At 47.8% G+C, this 21,959-nt stretch overlaps 1 protein-coding gene across 2 annotated transcripts in view; it reads right to left on the bottom strand.

Annotated features, from left to right (window-relative positions):
• The window catches only part of Cpes (Ceramide phosphoethanolamine synthase), a 96,479-nt gene that overhangs the window by 19,253 nt on the left and 55,267 nt on the right, over window positions 1-21,959 (bottom strand). For both annotated transcript variants that reach the window (XM_089543855.1, XM_089543863.1), the window contains exon 2: window positions 5,898-5,943. The gene's annotated coding sequence lies outside the window, so the exon portion shown is untranslated. The remainder of the gene's footprint in view (window positions 1-5,897; window positions 5,944-21,959) is intronic.

Genomic DNA, 21,959 nt, shown 5'->3' with positions numbered 1-21,959 from the left:
GGAGTGCGCGCTCTTGAAAAGGGCACGCCATCGCCGGCCACAGTACGCCCTGTGTAGTGGGCAGCGCGCTTTCGCGCAGTCGCGTGCTCACGCGGCTAGCGCCGTCATGCGGCGGTTCACGCAACTGCCAAATGCCTTCCTGCCGGACACAGGTCGCTCGTAAGGGCGGCCGAAAATAGACGCATGGCGGCGTCGGCGATGGGGAGCTGCCAGCCAGTCATTCACGGAACCGCGAGCAATGCATAAAGCGCGAATGGACAGTAGACACGGCAGGCGAAAATGGAATATCTCCGCGCCGCGGTTCACTAGACGCGCGGTAAGCTGCGGCTGCTATGGAGGGACGTTTCGGACGAATTGAAGTTGGCCTGAATCGATTAATTGCCGCGTTCTATTGACCAAGCGAATACTACATTGAAAACGAAACTTTGGTAAAGCTAGTAAAGAAAGTGCACAGGCGTACATGCCCTGTGTTGGGATAAATACCCCAATGAACACTGGTATTCTCTTCGACGTCCCATGGACGTCCTAAATGTCCACAGGACGTCCAAGGCAGTTTCAGCGCCCATTGGGACGTGTTAGCAGTATTGGTTGTAAATTTCGCTTTTACACTGATCGCCTCCCCATTGCGGCTTTGAATTTGCTTTCGCTGTGGGGATGGGTGAGTGGTGGTGGTGTGTGGACACTCCTCTAGGTGGGCTGTTTATTTTGGCCAATGGGTTTCTGTATGTGTGCCCACCTGAGGGTGGCCGAAGGGCTCTCTGAAGCCACCCCCCCCCCCCCCCCCCCCCCCACACACACACACACACACACGCGAGTTTTTGCCAAAAAACGGCTATACTGTCAACGCAGTAAAAAAAAGTGCTATACAACCGCTATCACCACCATTTTCACAAATTCTCTACGGTGATATGAAGGGAACTTTTATACCCGGATCCCTTGACGCCAGGCCAAGCCGCCATCCTCCTATGCCCACTACTTCGGAGTCTAACGCGGAGACATCTTCGTCAACATCAGAAGTCACATTAAGGCGATGGCAGAAATAATTCTAGCTTCAATTTCTCAGCAAAAAATGATTCTCCTGAACTCGCAACCGGAAAGAAAGCCCTGATGGGCTTGTCGAGTCCGGATCTCCCTCGCTCACTAATCATGATGGCAACGCAGTTATAGTCTCCGACGTTAAAACCCCCGGCCCAGTTTCAGTGCCTGGAGGGAACGGTACACGCCATTTGGTTAACCATAAAACATTGCAACGTCGATGCAGGTTGTGCCCCTGAAAGGAAAAGTTTGCTGAGCGTAGTCGCTCTAAACGCCGCGGGGCTGTTTAAAGCTCTCGCCTGTATAATCAAGCGTGAAGACGCTTGAAACGCGAGCTCTCTTAAGGTGTTTGCAACTAGTTCCGAGAGCTCGTGTCTTTGATGATCCGCTGCAAGCGATGGAAATGTTCACATCTTCCGAGTCGGAGAACGCACATATTCAAAAAAAAACAATTAATGTAACCAAAGATCTGACGCGAGTGAGGGCATGGCCAGCCCACAGGCAGGTTCTGAACTTCCGACTGCATGTAGTAGCCAAATTATGAAGTATGGGAGTAACCATACCAGACACGTGACCAGGCATCTTTTTTTTCGGTAGGGGTCCAAGAAACTTTTTATATCGAAAGAAAGGGGGAGGGCGGAGGGTATGCCCATAAAGAGCATTGCCGAGAGGAAGGGGCGCCGTCCCTCCCCCCTTGGATATGTGCCTAAAATACTCATCAGCGCCCACCCAAGCGTACCCATATGGTTACAAAGGTTTGTTGATGGTTTGTGGTTTAGGGGGGTTTAACGTCCCAAAGTGACTAATACCCCTGTCACACTAGCAAATTTAATGTCATTCGAACCTAATGGCATTCGATGCATCGAATGTCATTCGGTCTCTTTCGGTGCTACACGGAAAAAAATAATGTCATTCGAAAATTATGGCATCGACGATCAGTGAAAAAAAATAGTCGAACTGAACGACATCAGCGCGCATAAAATATGTTTGAAATTGTTGTGCAGTGCTTCAAAAGTGGGTGAGAACATTTGTGTGCCGTATTATAACCTTAAAATATTATTTGCGGCCATTCTACACCACTTTAGCCATCAAAAGCCAAGCCAAGTACAAAGTCAACCGCAAATTCGATAAATGTAAACAAACAAAATGGCTGACATGGCGGCGCGCGGACACGCGCGGAGCTTGGAAATGGCTTCCTAAAGGTGAACTGCTCAGTTACGTCGTTCGAGCTTAACGAACATGGCACGCCAACCAACAAGAATCCCGCATCCCAAAATAACCGACGGTCGCGGGAAAGACGCTGCTTCACGCTCGGCCACTGCGGTAGGCTGCTGAGACCGAGAGTAACAGCTATCCATGGCAGCCTCTAGTGTGAACAGATTCACACAAACATTAACTTTTTTTAGCAGAACTAAATAAATGCACTTTCTAAGTTTGGCAGTGTGCACAATATATTTTTCCCGTCGCTTGTTCCTGCTGCGTATCTGGTGTCCAGAGTACGCATTCGGTTCGAGATCGAATGCGAATGAGTTCCCCTAACTCATTCGATGGCGAATGTCATTCGAACCTAATGACATTACATGTTCCCGTGTAGCAGTCGTTTAATGACATTAGGTGCTAATGTCATTCAATTCGAATGACATTAAATTTGCTAGTGTGACAGGGGTATAAGGCTAAGAGGGACGCAGCAGTGAAGGGCTCCGGAAATTTCGACCCCCTGGGGTTCTGTAACGTGCACTGACATTGCAGTACATGGGCTTCTAGCATTTCGCCTCCATAGAAATGCGACCGCCGCGGCCGGGATCGAACCCGTGTCTTTCGGGTCAGCACTCGAGCACCATAACCACTGAGCCACCGCGGCAGCGTGTAAAAAGGAAAGCCATAAAGCTTCCAATCCGTCCGGGGACGAATCCTTGGCCCTGGTGATCCCGGTCCTGGCCCAAGATTACTCATTGTGGATGGATGGAAATGAGCAATTACTCCCTTATTTCAAATATCACTCCACCTCGGGAGATTCCCCTACACATGTTGGAGTAACTAGATTATCCCTCCTAATACCGTCCAGTTAGCATTGTCACTATGCAGCCCAAGTCACCGAACCGGTTAGGACAAACCGTGTGGCTTTCATAACACTGTGTCAACTACAGGGCATACCTAAAGCATGATGCAGTAGAGCAGGCAGGACGACGTCTATATATACAGGGTGTCCCAGCTAACATGGACCAACATTTTAAAAACACCTAAGTGTTTTTCAGAACTGAAATCGCGCGGATGTTGTTAGGGTTTATCTAAAGTTACAGCACCATTTTTTCGCTCGTCTCATTTGAATAATTAGTCGAAATAAATATATTAACTTTTTAAATACAGCTTGAAACTTTCAGGCGTCAATAGAAAAGTTGTGGAGCTCCACAAGTATTGTCCAACCCAGGCACTTCCAACGAGATAGACTTAGCGTGGCCGTTTTTATTCGGGAAAAGCGAAAGCCCGCGGAGTTTAAAAATACCACGTGACTGCGCGTGACTAGTAGTAGTGGACAATATTTGTGGAGCTCCACAACTTTCCTATTGACGCCTGAAAGTTTCAAGCTATATTTAAAAAGTTAATTTATTTATTTCAACTAATTAATCAAATAGAACGAGCGAAAAAATGGTGCTGTAACTTTCGATAAACATTAACAGCATCCACGCGATTTCAGTTCTGAAGAACGCTCAGGTTTTTTTTAAAAATCTTGGTCCAAGTTAGCTGGGACACCCTGTATATACCAGGTGTCCCAGCTAAATGTAACCAAGCTTTTAAAAAACACGAGATGTCCTAGCCGTCTGAAACCAAATGAGGGTTGTTTAGAGTCGCGTGACCTGCAGTATTTTTTTCTGTTCTTCAAGGTTGACTAATTAGTTAAGCTTAATTAACTAACTTTTTAATTATTGACTTGAGAAACAAAGTGTCAATGGAAAAGTTGTAGATCGCTTTGAGAAACAGCTTACTGAGACATTTGCAGCAAAGTAATATTTACGTAAAGTAGTTTTTTTACCGGCCTTTAACCATAACCCGCACAATAAGAAAAAGCTTCCACATGACAACTGTGCCACTTCAACGCCCCAAGACGCGTCTTAAAGAATAAAATCCGTTTTTTCTGAAGTCCTCTCCTCGATGAGACTTTGGGTGCACATTGGGGCAGAGAAGTGATCGAGCATCTGGTCACGTGACAACTTTCTTTTAAGGCCAATAAATGAAGCTACGTAAATCGTAACTTGACGGAAACAGCACTACTACCGGTTTTTCGAAGCGATCTAAAACTTTTGCATTGACACTTTCTTCCTGAAGTCAATAATTAAAAAGTTAGATAATTAAAATTAACCAAATAATTAACTCTGAACTGCGAAAAAATAAAGACTAGGCCGCGCGACTATGAACAACCCTCAGTTGGTTTCACTCGACTAGGACACTTCGCCTTTCTTTAAAAGTTCGGTTACATTTAGCTGGGGCACCCGGTATACAGGGTGTTTCACCTAAGACTTTCTGCAATTTTTAAAAATAAGCTATTTGAATTAGATGCGCGCTTTTTCTGGCATAGCATTGTCAGTGATGTAGTACATAATAATGCAGCTAAGACGTGCTAACTAGCAGGCTTGTTAACCAATATTTAATTGTTAACTTTTAAACTATTACCGTTCGGCTCCTTAATTATTGAGAGGCATGCAGCCTACCGTAAGTAATGTCCATATCCGTTTTTAGAATTTCGAGAACGCGATTATCCTCGGCGCTGTGGCCCAACGAATTTCGCCTACATCGCGCCAAAATACATGCGGTTTGAGAAGCTTGCAGGCAAAGCAACCTCTCCAGTGCACGTAACTCGTCGAAATAGCCAAAATTTGTTGGGCCACAGCGCCGAGGATAATCGCGTTCTCGAAATTATAAAAACGGATATGGACATCACTTACGGAGGGCTGCATGCCTCTCAATAATTAAGGAGCCCAACGGTAATAGTTTAAAAGTTAACTATTAAATATTGGTTAACAAGCCTGCTAGTTAGCACGTCTTGGCTGCATTATGATGTACTACACCACTGACAATGCTATGCCAGAAAAAGCGCGCATCTAATTCAAATAGCTTATTTTTAAAAATTGCAGAAAGTCTTAGGTGAAACACCCTGTATAAGCGTTCCGTGAGGAGTCTAGGTTCCACTTTGCCACCTAAACGGCTTTCGAAGGCTGTTTGCAAAGGTTTGCTAATGCGGCTGCAACCACAGCTTTGTTTACCGAACTGCGACGGCAGAACCGAAAATAAAACAATTCATTCGGCAGAGCGAAGGGAACCCTCGAGGCAACCAAAATAAGCGTGCGCTATGTATACGTCTGCAGAATAACAGCCCAGCTTCTTTACGATGCCAGTTTTTCAAGGTTGTTCGAGATATGAGGTCCTAGAGCGTCAGTCAGGCTTCTCGGACGAAAAAGAAGAGCTTGCAAAGGCTGGAAAGAAGAAAAAAAAAACTGCCGACGATTACGCTTCTCGGTAACGCAAATTTTTAAAGTATACCCGCTGCGGCATCGCCATCTTTCATCCATCGCTGCGCTCCGCGCTCGGTTACGCCGACGGCGCGCCTGAGACCTGCGCCCTAAAACTTCACATATACGCTACGGAAGGCTATATGCGCCTGCTCCACAAATGCACCCCTATACCTGTTGCGCCTGCAACTGCTTACGGATTATCACGCCTTTCCCCAGCTCATTCGTGGATTCATTCATTCATTCATTCATTCATTCATTCATTCATTCATTCATTCATTCATTCATTCATTCATTCATTCGACACCTTGACGGAGGTCAGGCGCACAGGAGGATGAAGTGGCAGAATGAACTCACCCTAGGGAGTGTCCAAGCCGGTGCGCGACCACACTCATCGGTGCCGCTGCAAAAAGGGAAGACCAGAAGCAAACACTTAGGACTGACTCAGTGCGGAAAATCTCAAGCGCCTTTCTCTTATCTCTCATATTTTCCATGCGGAACTAAGAGGGGGAGATAACAGGAGCCCGCCATTGTCGCAGATGCTAATCTTCCCAGCAGAGCTCCGAGAAGGCAGAAAGACACGTCGCCCAACGGGTCTCTTCGCGCCTTATCTCGCGCAAGCCACGCGTTCACCCTTGGCGACCTGTACGGCGACACGCATGCATCGCAAGAAGCCGTTTGTTAACAGCGGAAAGGAGGAGGTGGTTATATGCGAAGGGGTGAACGTCTTTTGGGCCGCATAACAACTGCCAACCAATGGCACCCTTCAAAGAAGGGAACAACAAAGCCGGCCCCTCTGGTTCCGCTGGCGTGCTTTCGCGTTTCGTATTACCACGCCTCGCACCTTATACTCTTTGTAATGACGTCAGTTAGGACACGAGATACTGCGTTATAAATGCGCAGTGCGTCACGAAGCGGCCATGTATGCGCGAAACAGCGCTGCCGAGTGCCGATACGCATCCGGCCGAGGGCACGTGAGTTCCTGGAATAATACCACCCTAGCCGAAAGCTCAGAGGATATACAGGTGTTCCATTTCATACTTTACACAGCTAAAAAAAAATAGGCTGTTTGACTTAGAAGGGCGCTTTTTTCTGCATAGCATTGTTAGCGGTGCATTACATCCGAATGCACCTAAGACCTGCGGTATTCGGCTGGTTAACTTATACCGAATAGTTAACCTTTAACTATCACTGCTAGACTCCTTAATTATTGAAAGACGTGTAGCCCAATGTAAGTAACATCCATATCAGTTTTTAGAATTTCGAAACCGCGGTTACCTCCGACACTGTATAGCCCAGCAAATTTTGGCTATTTCGACGAGTTGCGAGCACTGCAGAGGTTGCTTTGCCTGCAACCTTTTCGAAAGTATTTTGGCGCGATGCAGCCAAATAAATTTGGTGCCTTTGGATTGTTTGATATAGACAAAGATCAAAAAGCTAATTCCGTTTACCGTTGCGACTGGTCAGCAGAGAAGTACAGGACGCCGCGGACCCCGACCTACTGTTACCAACGGCTGCTCCTTTTCTTTCTTTTTTTTTCAAGTTGTATCCTACTATAGGCTCTAAGAGGCATTGGTGTGGATCACCCTATTTCTCCTTTTTCCCCTTTCATTTTCCCTTACGTCACTCTAGGGGTCACGTGAACACTTAGAGCGAGAAAACTTTACTCCTTTCATCGTTAACCTAACCAGTGCACGGAAGCAGCATTTAATACGCTGCGAACTTAACGGTAGAAAAAGCGACTCCTCTTAAGCTATGCTCCTGAAAACAGCGTCACTGAATAGCGGCTGAAAAGCCTCGAAGCGGGCAGGAAGACCGTTCGACTGACGTTATGCCTTATAGCCTTGTCAGCAACAGTAGGTGTTTATCGGGACGACGAGCGGTTAAGCTCTGAATGGGTCCCGCTCAATGTCGCGTTCAGAGCCAAACTCCGGTCGACAGTCGGTCTATAGCTCGGGGCCACCAACAACGCACGTTTCATCCACTGACGTAACAACGGACTTAAAACGCACCGATCGTTGAATACAGTGCGCAAATGCAGAGTCGAGGTCCTTTATACATGGCGGCTTCAAAGTACTGATTAGCTGTACCGGCGTGCGCAGTCAAACGTAAACACGACCTAGCGCGTTCAACCAACGTCGAAAGAGAAGGGGAGCGTGAGGTGAAGCACACTTTCCGCTCAGCATGAAGCCATTGGCGACTGTCACATATTCCACCGCTTGCGCAGTGACGTGCGGAAGTTTACCCGGTAAAGCAATAAGATAAAAATAAATAGTCGCAGAGCGCGTTCGCGCCTGTCGTCCGCGACAGCGCAGCGCGCAAGCGTCCCTGATCTTGCCCGTGCGCAGTTCGCGGTCCTGTGCAGCGGCATATGTCGGTGCCGAAGGGTTAACACAGAAAGAAAAAACAAAAAACCCAAGGTACTGTTTACCGTGTAGGCATTATCAGCGCGTCCTTGCGTGTGACGTCAGAAACGGGGGCGCCACGCAAACGGAATACAATGGGAGCGACGCGTGCGCGAAAAAAAAACAAAAACAAAAACAAGCGGGCTATAAACAAAGCACGAACCTCGGGGACGTGACCGCCAACGGGGAGGGGCTGCGACACGCAGCACGAGCTATATAGCGGCGCGCCGAATGTCACGGCTCGATACGCGCCAACTACATGGAGCTCGCGATGAGGTCGCTATATGGAGGCTCGTTCCAATAGCGCGACGACGTCTGAACACCACTCCACGCGCTCGTTCTACCGTGCACAGATGTGCGCACACGCCCTCAGCACAGCAACATCGGCGCCGACGCATATAGACTATTTCTGGTTCGTTAATAGGCATGCGGATGCGACCTGCTTGAGAAAAAAAAAAAAACGGAACAAAAAAATTTCAGGCTTTTGAAACAGCAACAGGCTGACACGTTCGTTCGCGCGGCTCAGGTACACGCCGTTATAAAGAATGGCCGTTAGCTCTGTATTGCCCAGGCTATAAAAATAAATGCGAACGTATACCAAACTGGCACTATGTTGTCGCGTAGACCAACAATTAATCTTGTTGAGAAAAAAAAGAAAAAAACTCAAGCGCAAAATATTTACAGCGAGCTTGTCTGATCAACGTGTACCTTCCATTCACCGACTGCCTTGTGCAAGAAGCCGGTCCAGGACCGAAGACAGAGGGACCTCCGGAAGACGAAAATCTGACAAAGCAGTTTGCGAAATCTCATCGCATTGGCCGACTCCACACCTCCTCGTGATTACACCGGGTCTATCCCGAGAGAAAGCCTGATCCTGAATCGCTAATGCATCGACCCTACAAAAGAGGGCTGAGTCGGGCTGGTTGGTTCACGTAGGTTCATGTTGAATGGTACAACGAAGCAGCGCTGACGGAGGGGACGGAAGAAGTCGAGACAGACACGTGTCAGAGCATGTGTCCGTCTCTTCTTCTTCCGCCCCGTCCGCCACCGCTCTTAAATCGTACCATCGGCCCTACGTGCGCTCTAAATGGAACCTAAGTGGAACATCTTGAAAAGGTCCGATTAGACCACTGGATTCACGTTCTAGATACAGAAATGAAATAAGTGGAATGCGTTCCAGTTTAATTTCAGAAAGTTTTTAAGCAGAACAGTGTTCCGTAAACGTGTATCTCAAACACCATTCCAACACATTTTGAAGGGTATTATGTGGAACAGTGTTCCCAGTAGCCGGCTTGGACGGGTTAAGCCTCCACTTATATACACGCCAGTGTGGATGCGCAAGATTCAACGGGCATCGTCACCTCTTTGCACTGAACTGTGCTGCTGTAGTTGGTCGGGAATATTTTCTATCAGTGAGCCGTTGTTTTCACGATGACCGGTGAACAGTGCTGCGCTACCTGAGAAGGTCACATGTGCGACTGTGCAACATCACCCGGGTTTTGTTCCCTGAGGTGCGAAGAACTGAGAGGCGCGCGGTCACAAAGCTGCTTCTGAAGTTTTCAAGACTACACGAAGGCCTTCTGCGGCGATAATAGGAGTTTCAATTACTTCACTAAGGCGCAGGCACAGACGGAGCAATTGCCGACATAACCATAATCATCACCATCACCACCCTGACTACACCCACTGCAGGACAAAGCCTCATGTCTCTCCAATTAACCCTGTCCTGTGCCAGCTGCGGCCACCGTATCTCCGGAAACTTCTTAATCTCATCCGCCCACCTAACTTTCTGCCGCCCCCTGCTACGCTTGCCTTCCCTTGGAATCCACTCTGTACCCTTAAGGACCAGCGGTTATCTTGCCTTCGCATTACATGCCCTGCCCAAGCCCATTTCTTCCTCTTCATTTCGACTAGGATGTCATTAACCCGCGTTTGTTCCCTCACCCACTCTGCCCTCTTCCTGTCTCTTAATGTTACACCTACCATCTTCCTTTCTATAGCTCACTGCGTTGTCCTTAATTTGAACCCTCTTCGCTACAGCCTCCACCACAGGTGAGTACCGGTTAGATAAAGTTATAGACTTTTCTCTTGAGGAAAATTGCTGAACTGTCATTCATGATCTGAGTGAACCTGCCATATGCGCACCACCCCATTCTCATTCCTCCAGTTATTTCGCTCTCGTGGTCCGGATCTGCTACTGTAAGGCTAATGCCACTGGCATCTTAACAGTCACCAGCCCCTTACCACAAGTCTGTTTTACAGGTCGCGACACGGCGCCTAGAGCGCTTTCACCTTGCCGTGACCTGAGTGCAGACAGGCGGGATCTGAACGAACAGTTAATAAATTTAGGCTTGAAAGCACGAATTCTCACGGGCCTTTAGGGAGCGCATGCATTTAGTGTTTAAAATTCGAAGCCCACCTTTCCCGTAATCAAAACAGGAGGCAAGGTCACAGTAACAATTAAGCTTCTCCGCAATTTTTTTTTTTTCGTTTATTCTAGAAGCGCTGGAGCCGCTGCCTCTTCGGACATCCGCCCCGCCTTCCGGACTCGCCTCGCGCAACATATCGCGCACGTGAGGGAACCATGATCACGTCTCCATAGCAACCGCACTAGCTTTTCCTGCCTGTCCCACCAGGAGTTACATACTCCATCCCAGTTCCTAAGACCTCCTCGTCTGCAGAACCATATGTACCAGTGGCATTTATAGCGGCTTTAATGTTGCTTGGGTGCTCCTTTATGTTTGGTATAGACAGCGTCGTTGTGTCCCTGTTTCCACTCGAGGCGTGCCTACAAACGCTGCACCGTTTGCAGAGGCGCATCTGCCAGTGGCGTTTCCGCGAAACGCCCCGAGCAGACGACAAGCAGACGACGAAGCGCGCAAGAACACGTCTAAGCGCGCTCTCTCGATTGGTTGACCAGGTCCACAACCTCCATAGTGCTGCAAGAAAATGCCGTGACTCGAGTACAGCCAAGAGTCGATCCCCACTATACAGCCCCCACTAGACCTGACATGGTTCGTTAAACAAGGTTTCCCCACACAATGCTCACGGCAACCAAGATGGACGAAAGAGAAAGAGCACTTTGGCGGAAAAGAAAAACCTCAAGCTGGCTCGTGTATACACTGAAAGCAACCCGACGCGAAGAAAAAGCTAGCGTAAAGCAATCAACTTGAGGGGCCGGAATCGACAGCGTCCTTCAGTAACCCGACTACGGGACCCGTGCGTAAAAGTAATTCCAGCGTCCGGCCTTGATACTTCGTTTGCATAAGACGATGTTTGAAAGAGTGGCGCGAAATTTCATTCCCCTAACAAGGCCGCGAAAGGGACGTGCGACAGTACACGTACTAGACTGTTTTTGATCCCCAGAAGCACGTGCGCTTCACCGCAGCGAGCAGTATACGAGGAGAGGCCATGAGCCCGCGTCATCGCATTTCATTCGCTGAAAGCTGCACTTTCCCTCTAAACACGCCTTACTTATCAGGAACTGGGATCGATATTTCAGTCTGTGGAAGCGCATTTTTGTTGGTTGTCGCATATCAGTCCTGTTCTAGTGGTCGTGCAGAGATTTGTGGAGACCGCACCGAGCACCGCTTGGACTGTGCACAGTACAGACTTCTGTACTTGAACAAAACCATTATTCCGAGCATACTCCTGAGGGGCGGACGAACGCTTTGTTAAAGCTTTCAGGAAAAGCACGGCGTGGCCTGAAGATTGAGAATTGTCAGAGGCGGTGGTGGATCGTGATGGATGTTGGATGATGGCGGCGGCGGTGGTCGTGGGACTGAGGATGTCCAAAGGTGGTGGCGAATCGTGGTGGATGGTAGTGAAAGATAGCGGAACATTACTGCCTATAGCGAAAATTTTCTCAACGAGACCACGAAAATTCCTTTTTAGGTTCCTTTTCGCGTGCAGCAGCTTGAAAACGTTGCGAAGCCTCTGCGCCAAACAGAGGGGGGGGGGACAAGAAAAAGTCGGAGGGCAGAAGACCATACCGGACAGACGTAGAATGTCAGTAGTCATGCGTACAAAGCTGGTCTGACACGACAACTACAATATACGTAGCATCCACATATATAATACTACCACGGGGGCATCGGAGGTATATATATATATATATATATATATATATATATATGTATATATATATATATATATATATATGTATATATATATATATATATATATATATATATATATATATATATATATATATATATATATATATATATATTGTTCGGTATGCTTAGGGGATTACCGATGGCCCCGTAAAGGAGCGGATTCCTAGAGAAGGCAAACGTAGCAGAAGCTCAGATACAAGCTTGCGAGAGATAACGTCGCTGCTGGCGCATGACAGGATTGAGTGGAAATCAATGGGAGAGGTCAAAGTACACTGCGACTGATGTAGTCAGCATGATGATGATGATGGTGCTTATTTAGTGCTGCGCACGGCTTCCTGGGCGCCACGCTGCCACCAACCGGCTCAACGACAGCTCAGAGAGAGCGGTTGTCCTTCGACCCCCTACTCAGTGGAGGAAACGCTCCGACGCGATTCAAAGGCTGCCACGCGTCAAGCCAGCGCCCGTGAACGCTTCGTGAACAAGGAGGGGGCGGAAAAACACTCGACGACGGGCCCTCTTCGGATACCGGCGATAACAGCGGCCGCGAGCTACACCACTCTCGAGAGAGAGCTTATGAGGGGGCCCCTCTGAAACAAAGACCTTTGTCAACTGACGGTCGCGCTGGTTGAAAACACTCCACTTTGTGCGCGCGCTCTAATACCGTATGTCTAACGTATACAACAGTGCCGAAGTCGCGGAGAATAACTTCGAAGTTGTTTCGACGTCCAATAAGTTTGCGCAACTGACCGCCCCCCTTTTGATTACAAAGACTGGACCGATTAAGATTAAGCACCACTTGATCGAGATGGGTCAAACTCACACGTATTCGGTTTATCGACTGCATGGGATCACGTGACATAACATGAGGCGAGGAGAGTGGCCGCGGGGTCGCCGCGATAACAGTCAGCGGAGTGAAAGCGAGCGAACTCGGAACTCCGCTAGTGAAAACGACAAGAAAAGCCTGTTAACAAAAAAAATATTACGTGCGCACCGAAGCCTCCTGTCTTTAACAGATGCTTAAGTGTCAGCGTTGCACTGCAAGCTGCGTGGGCTTCGGATTGAATTCGACCGCCTGCCTGTGCACTCTAAGCAGAAAAGAGTAAAATGAGAGTTAGCTGAAAGGAGTGCGCTAGAGAACAGTTTACTTCCTTTGGTGTTTAAAGTGTGTGGTCGCTTGTTGCTTTTCGTCTCCACATGAACACTCCCCGTGCCGCGGCCGACAATCGAACCCTCGACCTCGTGCTACAAGCAGCAGGCAATGAAGAAGCAGGTGCTGTGCGTGCTTGTGAAATGCCTGCATGAAGAGTCGATAAACTCGCCGGCACGTTGAGAAGCCCGTTGTCTGTAGCGCCGCAACAACTGCCTCTGACCAGCTGCTAATGGCGAAAATGCGAGACAATATTTGCTGCTGTTTGCAGCAGCCATAAATGTCCGCCGCCTTGATACACGCGCCGCAAGCAAACATTTAAGCATTTGTAGCGATGCTCGGCCAACATACGTCGACACGTCAAAATTTTATTTAAATAAGAGTCCGTAGAGCTGCGCGGTCGGCATATGTTCGGCTATTTCTAGTTGTCACTGAAGGGGCAAGGCGCTCACAATTTTAACGGAATGCGCCGCTCTACGATCGTTGTGCTGACTGCACTCAAACCGAACATGGTTGTGCCGAGTCCTCGAAAATTCCGTACACAAACTGCGCTCATGGTCCAACGTTCAGGGGGAAATCCCCAAGGTAGAGATTTGTAAGAAGTGAGTAATTAGTCATTGGCATCCACCTAAGCGCAGCCGTACGGCTACAAAGGAAACCGGAAAGTGGCGTTCCGTTGCAGTCGCCAGACTGCGCTTGCGTGTATGTTAATGAGTAATTACTCTATTATAAGAAAGCGGGCCTTAAGCCGAACGTTTCGTAGATCTCCGACAATGGGCCGCCGGCTATTCCGCGAGCGACAAATGAGAGACTCCGTGGAAGCCGGGGCAAAGCAATAATGCTAACACAAAATATTAAAGGAAAGTGAAGCATGCTATGTTTACCCATATATGATCAACTTCAGAAATTGAAAGAAAAACTAAAAAAATTCTGGATACCAAATGCTTATTTTGCTTCAGAATCCAGAATCATCACATTATTGATGAAAAGATTCTTCTCAACACTGACTTTTGAGCCGTCCACACTGTCGGATACTAGACAAATGCGCAATTTGTTACGCGGTAAAGTTTCAAACATTGGAAACTGACTTCAGAATCCCATTTCTCATCACACTCTAAACACGAATACGGGAGGTAAAAGGAAGTAAGTCGTCCTCTGGCGCACTTCCTTTGATAAAAAGAAGCGCGCTATAGAGGACAGCTTGCTTTCTCTTTACTTGAACAAATCATATTAGTTTTTCTTGCAGAATCACAATGTGGTCGACGCGGTCGAATCTGCTTTCGGTTTCCAGAGAAGACTGGCGCCTCTTTCTGAACGCACAAAACGCAACGCTTGCAAGGGAAAAGTTTAAAGCCTCTTCAACCTATGTTAGCGAGCGCAAAGCTTTTCCACATCAAACTTTAAAGTTACTGATTAAAATGGCGATGTCCTACATATAGGACGCTAGGCATATATGTGTTTGTAAAAAAATTGTCTCTCTCTGGTATCTAAAAACCACACACTTAGCATTTTAGGCCTCTCAAAATTCCACAACAGTCGACATTCAATAATTCGAACTCGCAAGGGAGCCGAAAATTTATCCTAATTAAGCGCAGTTCAAAGTGATGGAAGTCAGGGCACCAGTTCGAATAAACCGGAAATTCGAAGTAAGCGAGATCGCGCTAACAAGAGTCCACCGTCCGTGCAAGAGAAACTATGGCTTTCACTAAAGGGAAACATGATAGCTTTTACTCTGCGTTATTCACACGTTTCATAGCCGCCTTATAGAGCGTTGCAAGGACACTTTAAGTCAAACACGATAAATATTTTACGCTTGATCCGCCTTCGCGTTGAGCGTTGTTCACCAGTGGCGCGCAGCCCTGGGGTGGTGTCCTGAGGTGGCGGAACAGCGGAGCGCCAGAGTGATACGCACTATTTCACACCCTCGCTCGCGGATAGCTTTCCCTTACCTCAGGTCAACGACCCATGTCCTCTCAACTGAGGCAACCTACCAAAGAATAGGCGATCTTCACCCGTTCTCGAGCGGCACTGAAATCTGTGCGAAGTCACCGCGTATGACAGGAACAGCCTGTTGTCAACGTCGACATTCTTCCACAAGTATGACTTCGAAAGCTGCACCCGCGGGGCTGTATGAAAAGTGCCGTAATGGAGGCATCCGAATTTGTCTCGACCTCCTGAGGTGTCGTCTATCGAAGATGACATAAGGGACAACTGGTTACCTGCTGTCCGCTTAGCACGCCCTGCCGATGCCCGTCCTCGCTTCCTGATTTCAGCCAACACAAAGTCAACTCACTTTGGTTCCCTGACCCACTCTGCTCTACTACCCCATATCGAAAAACACAAAACTAAATTTCTATCCTCACAACACCTTTTCTTTGTTTTTTTTTGTAGCGCGAGCTACACTACGCCAGCCGCTTCGCGAGGTCAGCGTGGCTGCGCACTGAGCCGTGACACCATGCTCCACCAGCTGTGCGCATGCGCGCAGTGACGTCAGAGCATACGCAGCTAGTGTGCGCGCCGCGCGCCTCGCGCTGCGCCGACGGCGGAGCAGACGCCGCCGGCCTCGTCAGTTGTGCGCATGCGCGGAGTGACGTCAGATCACGCAGCTGCTTAGTGTTGCGAGACATGAACTTGCACTAAGAAAAGAAATGTTCGTAGTGACAACAGATTTTTCTGTAGTACCGCGCTGTCCCTTGTAGTAGCGACAGAATTGCAGAAAAGTACTACAGATTTGTACTACACAACTACAGAAACACTATTACAGTTCTGCAAAATAATTTTTCGCTAAGACAGGACCACAAAGCATTTTTGGCACAGCTAGCTCTGCCTTATTCTGAAACTCGGTCCTGTGTGTCAATATGTTCTGTGTGTTATCTTGAATTAGCCCCGTCTGATTAACACGGCTGTCGCTCTAGAAGAAAGGCGCTTGAACAAAGGCATCGATGCTTCAACTGAAGCTGTGATCGAGGTAAACAACACGCGAGTTCCGGATGATGGGTGGTACGATCCCCGCCCCCTTCTCGGACCATGCACGTATATAGTATATCCCTCATTGTTTTCGCTCCTTACGGCCTGGAAGCAACGCAGCACAACGCCGATCGCCTCTTATCGCGGTTGCGGCAAATCCTGGCCAGCTGCACACGTGAAGGTGAGACGGTCTGTGCCGTGACTTATATACCGTAGTCGGATTGAGGAGACAATATATAACGACGTTTCATGCCGAACAAAGACGGCACGCTTAAGCATGACCGGTAGATGTACAAAAAAAAAATGGAAAATGAAATCACGGTGAGAACGGAGTTTGACTTATAATTGCTAAACTATATGCTCATGGGTGCCCAAGGCGTCCAACTCGCTTACATGCCGCAGTTTACGGTGTACAACTGGCATTAACATTCACACCGTGTAACCCGCGCATACCCCAGCGCGTTATACACTGGGTGTGTACCACGAAATCAACGCACAACCGATTGACGAATACCGTATCTGCTCACATTGTGGACGCAATGTTTTGAAAAAAAAAAAAAAATGGTGCTAATATGAGCGAAGGAAGTAAGGGGGGGGGGGTTATCGCATAGGGTGACATTTACCCAGCCAAAGCGGTCAGTTAAATTCTTACAAACTTTGCACCACAAATATACGGAATGCGGTTATCGCATAGGGTGACATTTACCCAGCCAAAGCGGTCAGTTAAGTTCTTACAAACTTTGCACCACAAATGTATGGAATGCGCGTACTACGCGAGTCCTTAACGGAGTGGATTCCAAGCGAAGGCAAGAGCAGCAGGGGGCGTCAGAAAGTTTGGTGTGCGGATGAGATTAAGAAATATGCGGGTATACGGTGGCCGCAGTTGGCAAGGGTCCGGGTTAATTGGAGAGACATGGGAAAGGCCTTTGCTCTGCAGAGGGAGTAGTCACGCTACCAAAGGATGATGTATGCAAACAAAAAAAAATAAAACATCAATACCGCTAGCTGCTCTCTACAGTCAAAGGTGGAAAGACATTTCTATCCGCAAGCGGTGTTCGCTTTTCCTTTGACCTAGCCGTAAAATGGCGCGACTTGGGCGCGTATTTTTTCACAGTTATGTCAGCTCAAGCTACGCAGGATGGCAACGCAGTTTGCGTTGCGCTTTCTCCACAAGATTTAAGGATCACTACTTCCAAGTTTCGTTTAGCAGACGCTTGTGGCAGACATCAAAGATTGCTCCAAGACGGCTCCTAGCTGTCTTTGCCGGAGCTCATCAGGTTAACGGCTACGAAAAATAAAATGACATATAGCGGGGCGTAGGACGCGAATTGCAGGCCTGAAAATACGGTACTGACTGGACACGACTGGCGCGTAGAGATGTAAAATTTCAGGAAAATTTGAATGGCGTGAAAAAAACCGTTTTTTTCAGGGTTTTTTTCATGAAAAATTGGAAATTTTGCAAACATGACAAAAACAGATTTATTTGCAATAGCACAATAATCAATAATAATGCTCCGAAGTTCAGTCGAATATGCAGTTATAGATGTCATATTGTGAAACGAACTTCTGGTTCTATTGCACTGAGAAGATAAATAATGATTTGCACTTCATGCGAATATGGAGGTATAAATATCATATTTGTAGAACGAACTTCTTGTTCTATTGCACCGAGAAAGGGAACATGAAAACTGATCTATAAGTCACTTCATATGGGACTCAGAATCACTGTCGCTGGATGCGGCACTACGCGCAGCAGCACGGATTGAAGCTGTGTCCACAGCTAGGTTCGACTGCACATACACAAGCTTTCGAACGCGTTTCCCTGAAAGCCTGTTGCGAATCCTTGTATGGACATTCCCGAAACGTGACCAGTTTGTTCGCAGCTGGCGGATGATGGTGGTACCTGCAGCAGTCGGCAAGCCAGACGAGCTAGCGACTGGTTGGGGTAAAGGCCTTGCCACCAGGTAGATGGGGTCACGTGCTTCGCTGAAGACCCCTGTCCTGTACCAAATTCCTGCGGATGTTCTGTACTCTCCTATGTTGGAAATCAAGAAGCTAGGCTTGTATTTGGCTAAAACCGCTTACATGCACAGCAGCCTATGTTATTTATGCCGTGTGTGTAGCGCTGTAGATTTTGCAGCCGTTTTGTTCTACTTCAGCCGTGAGTTCAAGTATTAGTGTGTTTTTAAGTCAAGCCTGGATCTTATATGTGACCTGGCCTTCAACCCGCGTACTCGTAGCACGAACGTTTTGAAAAGCACTGCCTGGCACCGGCGATGACGACTGCCCTCCAATCGTTCAAAGATGCACGCTGTAATTGTTTTCAAAGCAAAAACAAAAACCTAAACTAAAAGCAAGCAATCGTAAAACCTTGAAATTGCATTGTGAAATTTTCAATGTTTTTTTCCATTTTCCCTCGTCTGAAAAGAAACGAAAAAAAACCGGTTTTTTTCCAAAATTGCAGTGTTTTTTTCAGGCCTTCACATCTCTACTGGCGCGCCGAGCAAGGCATCCGAGCAGCACACACGTGGCGTCAGACTGCCGGAGGTGGTTGCACTGCAGAAATTTCGCACTGTCCACTTGTGCTCACGACTCCTCCGAAGCGGCCCTATCAGCCGCGCTATCTCCGCAACCGTCGAGAAGCACTTTTCTCTTGGCGGTTGCGTGGTCTTCAGCGTATTCCGCAACATTTCCGCGTATTCTGAGCCCTATTACGTTCGCAGTGCTTTGAAAAGCTAGCGTTACACAGTGTTAAAGCCCACTCAGAATGGAACATTTATTTTTTCTTTCTTGCCTTCTTCTCATTCGTTTCTTTCTCTCCTTCCTTTATTTTCTCTCTTTCTTTCGTAAATTGGTTTTTGAAGGAAGGAAATGGCGCAGTATCTGTCTCACATATCTCGGTGGACACCTGAGCAGCGCCGTAAGGGAAGGGAGGAAGGTGGAAGTGAAAGAAGAGAGAGAGAAAGAGGTGCCGCAGTGGATGATTATGATGAAAACGCTTATTTAAAGCCACGATGCCTTAGTTGAAGGGAAGGCTGATCGAGTCCCTAGTCCGGGACGCGGTTGGCAAAAGCCGCTGCCCGTGCTCTGGCGACGAGGGCTCGTTGTTCCTCGAGGTCCGAGCTGGACAGGGCCGCAGTGGAGGTTTCCGGATTAATTTCGACCACCTGGGGATCTTTAATATGCACTGACATTGCACAGCACACGGTCGCTTTTTGCGTTCCGCCTCCATCGAAACGCGGCCGCCGCGATCGGGTTCGAACCCGGGTACTCCGGCTCGGTAGACGAGCGCCTTAACCACTGAGCCACTGCGACCGGTATACGAGGGGTACCCAAAAGAAACCGGACTAAATTTTTTGGTCGGCAAAGCTTCTGTGGTACCGCGTTTTGCCACTAGGAGCGCATAGAACGAACATTCCAGAGTCAGTAGGCCCAGTGCCGTCGTTGAAGGAGGTCAGACTAGTTTAGGCAGAGTTTTAGAGTGACGACTGTTTTGTGTGAATGTCGTTTTTGCAATGGATGATTTTCGTGAACAGCGTGCGCCGGTGAAATTCTGATTTTTGCTCGGAAAAAGTTGAATGGAAACTCTTTAAATATTAAGAAAGACGTACAAGGACGATGCTATGGGGACAACTCAAGTGTTCCTGAATCGAATCCTGAATCAAAGCAACAATCATGCCAATGGAAAACTTCAAATTCACCTCGCCTCAAGAAAGCTCGTCAGGTGAAACCAAACCTCAAAACAATGCTGATTTGTTTTTTCGACGTGAGAGGAGTCGTCCATTGAGAATTTGTTCCGCAGGGTCAGACAGTTAGCCAGGCTTTCTATTTGGATGTTTTTAAAAGATTGGGCAACAGTGTGCGGTGGAAGCGGCCAGAGTGGCGGTCGGGTGACTGGTTTTTCCATCATGGCAATGCCCCTGCTCACACAGCGCTGTCTCTACGACAATTTTGGACCAAAAATGGCATGACCCCCTATTCCTCAACCCTCATACTCTCCCGACCTTGCCCCGTGCTACTTTCTTTGTTTCCTAGAATTCAAAAATAGGTGAATAGAAAGCGTCTCGCTGATGTTGCTGAGGTGAAGAAAAAAACGACGGAGGCACTGTCAAGCATCACAAAAGATGAATTTAAACAATGTTTTGAAAAATGGAATGAAAGATTCGACAAGCGTATCATTGCAAGTGGGGAATACTTTGAAGGGGAATGAAGGTCTGTGCTTAAAATGTGAACAAATAAGTTCAAACAAAAATAAGTCCGGTTTCTTTTGGGTACCCCCTCGTATATTTATTTCTGTCCAAACGCAACAGGCCTTCGTGTGCTGTGCGATGTCGGTGTACGAAGAGAACCCCAGTTAGTCGAAATTCAACCGGAACACTCCCCTACAATTCCCCTTCTTCCTCTCCACATTCCCCTCCTTCCCTTATATCTCACGGCGCCATTCACGTGTCTGCCGAGAGCGATACATTTACGCCACTTTTCCTGTTCTCTTAACGAATTCATTAGTTAACTTCGTATATGGTAAAACCATCCAGCCACTTTACAACCGCCATCTTGGCATCATATAGTACATGACTTCACTCCATGCCAGCTGGTATTAGATTTGGAGTTTCTTAACAGCCAGTCACTTCTTCACCTCGAGCGAGGGTCTTTCGAATTTCGCCCTCCTTTATATACTTGCAAGGCCAATCTTCAGCTCTTTTCTGCGGATATCCGGCGTCATGGCAGAGGCCTCGACATAGACGTCCATATCAGCCAGAGGTCAATCACTCTGTCGCGTGTGCCCACCCCGTTATATGAGCGTTCTATGCTACGCTGCTAGCCCTCTAAATCTGACACACAAGCTACGCTGGCATCTGTCGCTTGCACTGCACAAAACCAAAGGTCATGGGAACATCGCAAATAGGTTAGAGGTGGCGCGCAAATATCAAACCTCGTAGGTTCAACCTTCTAGCGCGAAGTTTCGTGAATTGGCACTCTTACGTAACGAATAGATAAGCAGCCACTTATCTAAGTTCAACCTCGTTTTAACGAAGTTCAAAGAGCCCGGCGATTACTTCGTTATAGCCCGTGTTGAACGAGCTTCCAAGGGTAACTGTCATTCCTTCGCTATATCCACTATTTCGCTACAAGTCGTTTCGTTATAGCGAAGTTCGACTGTATCCTAGGAAAGATTGGCCTACATCGGTTGAATGACGAAGTGACTGCTTTCACTGAAAAAGGAGTTTCTATGAGATATAAAAGTAAAAAAATATAACGAAATACAGGTATTGCCACTACAGGCGCGGATTTAGGCGGAAGGGGGGGGGGGGGGGGGGCAGCGACGCCAACCGTTAGCGTACCGTCAGAGGGCTCTCAAAGCAATCCGCGCCACCTATAGTAAGCCTCTGCGGCACGGGCTCGCAGTTTCCTGCGGGCTCATAACGAATCATAACGATGGCTCATAAGTATGACAATACCCACGCTTCCTAAAAGCATTGCAATGTATTTTGGATAGAGTAAAGAAGTAGAGGGGGAGGATTAGACGATGGGGTTAGTTGGTGGAATGAAATTTTTCCTCTTTCACTACCTCCTTAATGCCTTCCCTCACAGCGGGACTGAGGTTTCCACCAACAAATGATTCAGTTATTGCGTCTTTACTTCAAAGCCTTCTCCTTCCCGATCGACGTTCGTTGCTCCGCGTAAGCTTTACAGAGAAATAAACTGCCTCCCAGCGAAAAGAAACAGTCAGGGGCCAAGGCACAGAAACCGGCGCAATAGTCACGGCGTCAAGCTGCACAGC

This window comes from Amblyomma mixtum, chromosome 1 (genome assembly GCF_055824585.1).
Source record: "Amblyomma mixtum isolate Tamu chromosome 1, ASM5582458v1, whole genome shotgun sequence".
Taxonomy (NCBI): domain Eukaryota; kingdom Metazoa; phylum Arthropoda; class Arachnida; order Ixodida; family Ixodidae; genus Amblyomma; species Amblyomma mixtum.
This window is presented reverse-complemented; position numbering and strand designations above follow the sequence as displayed.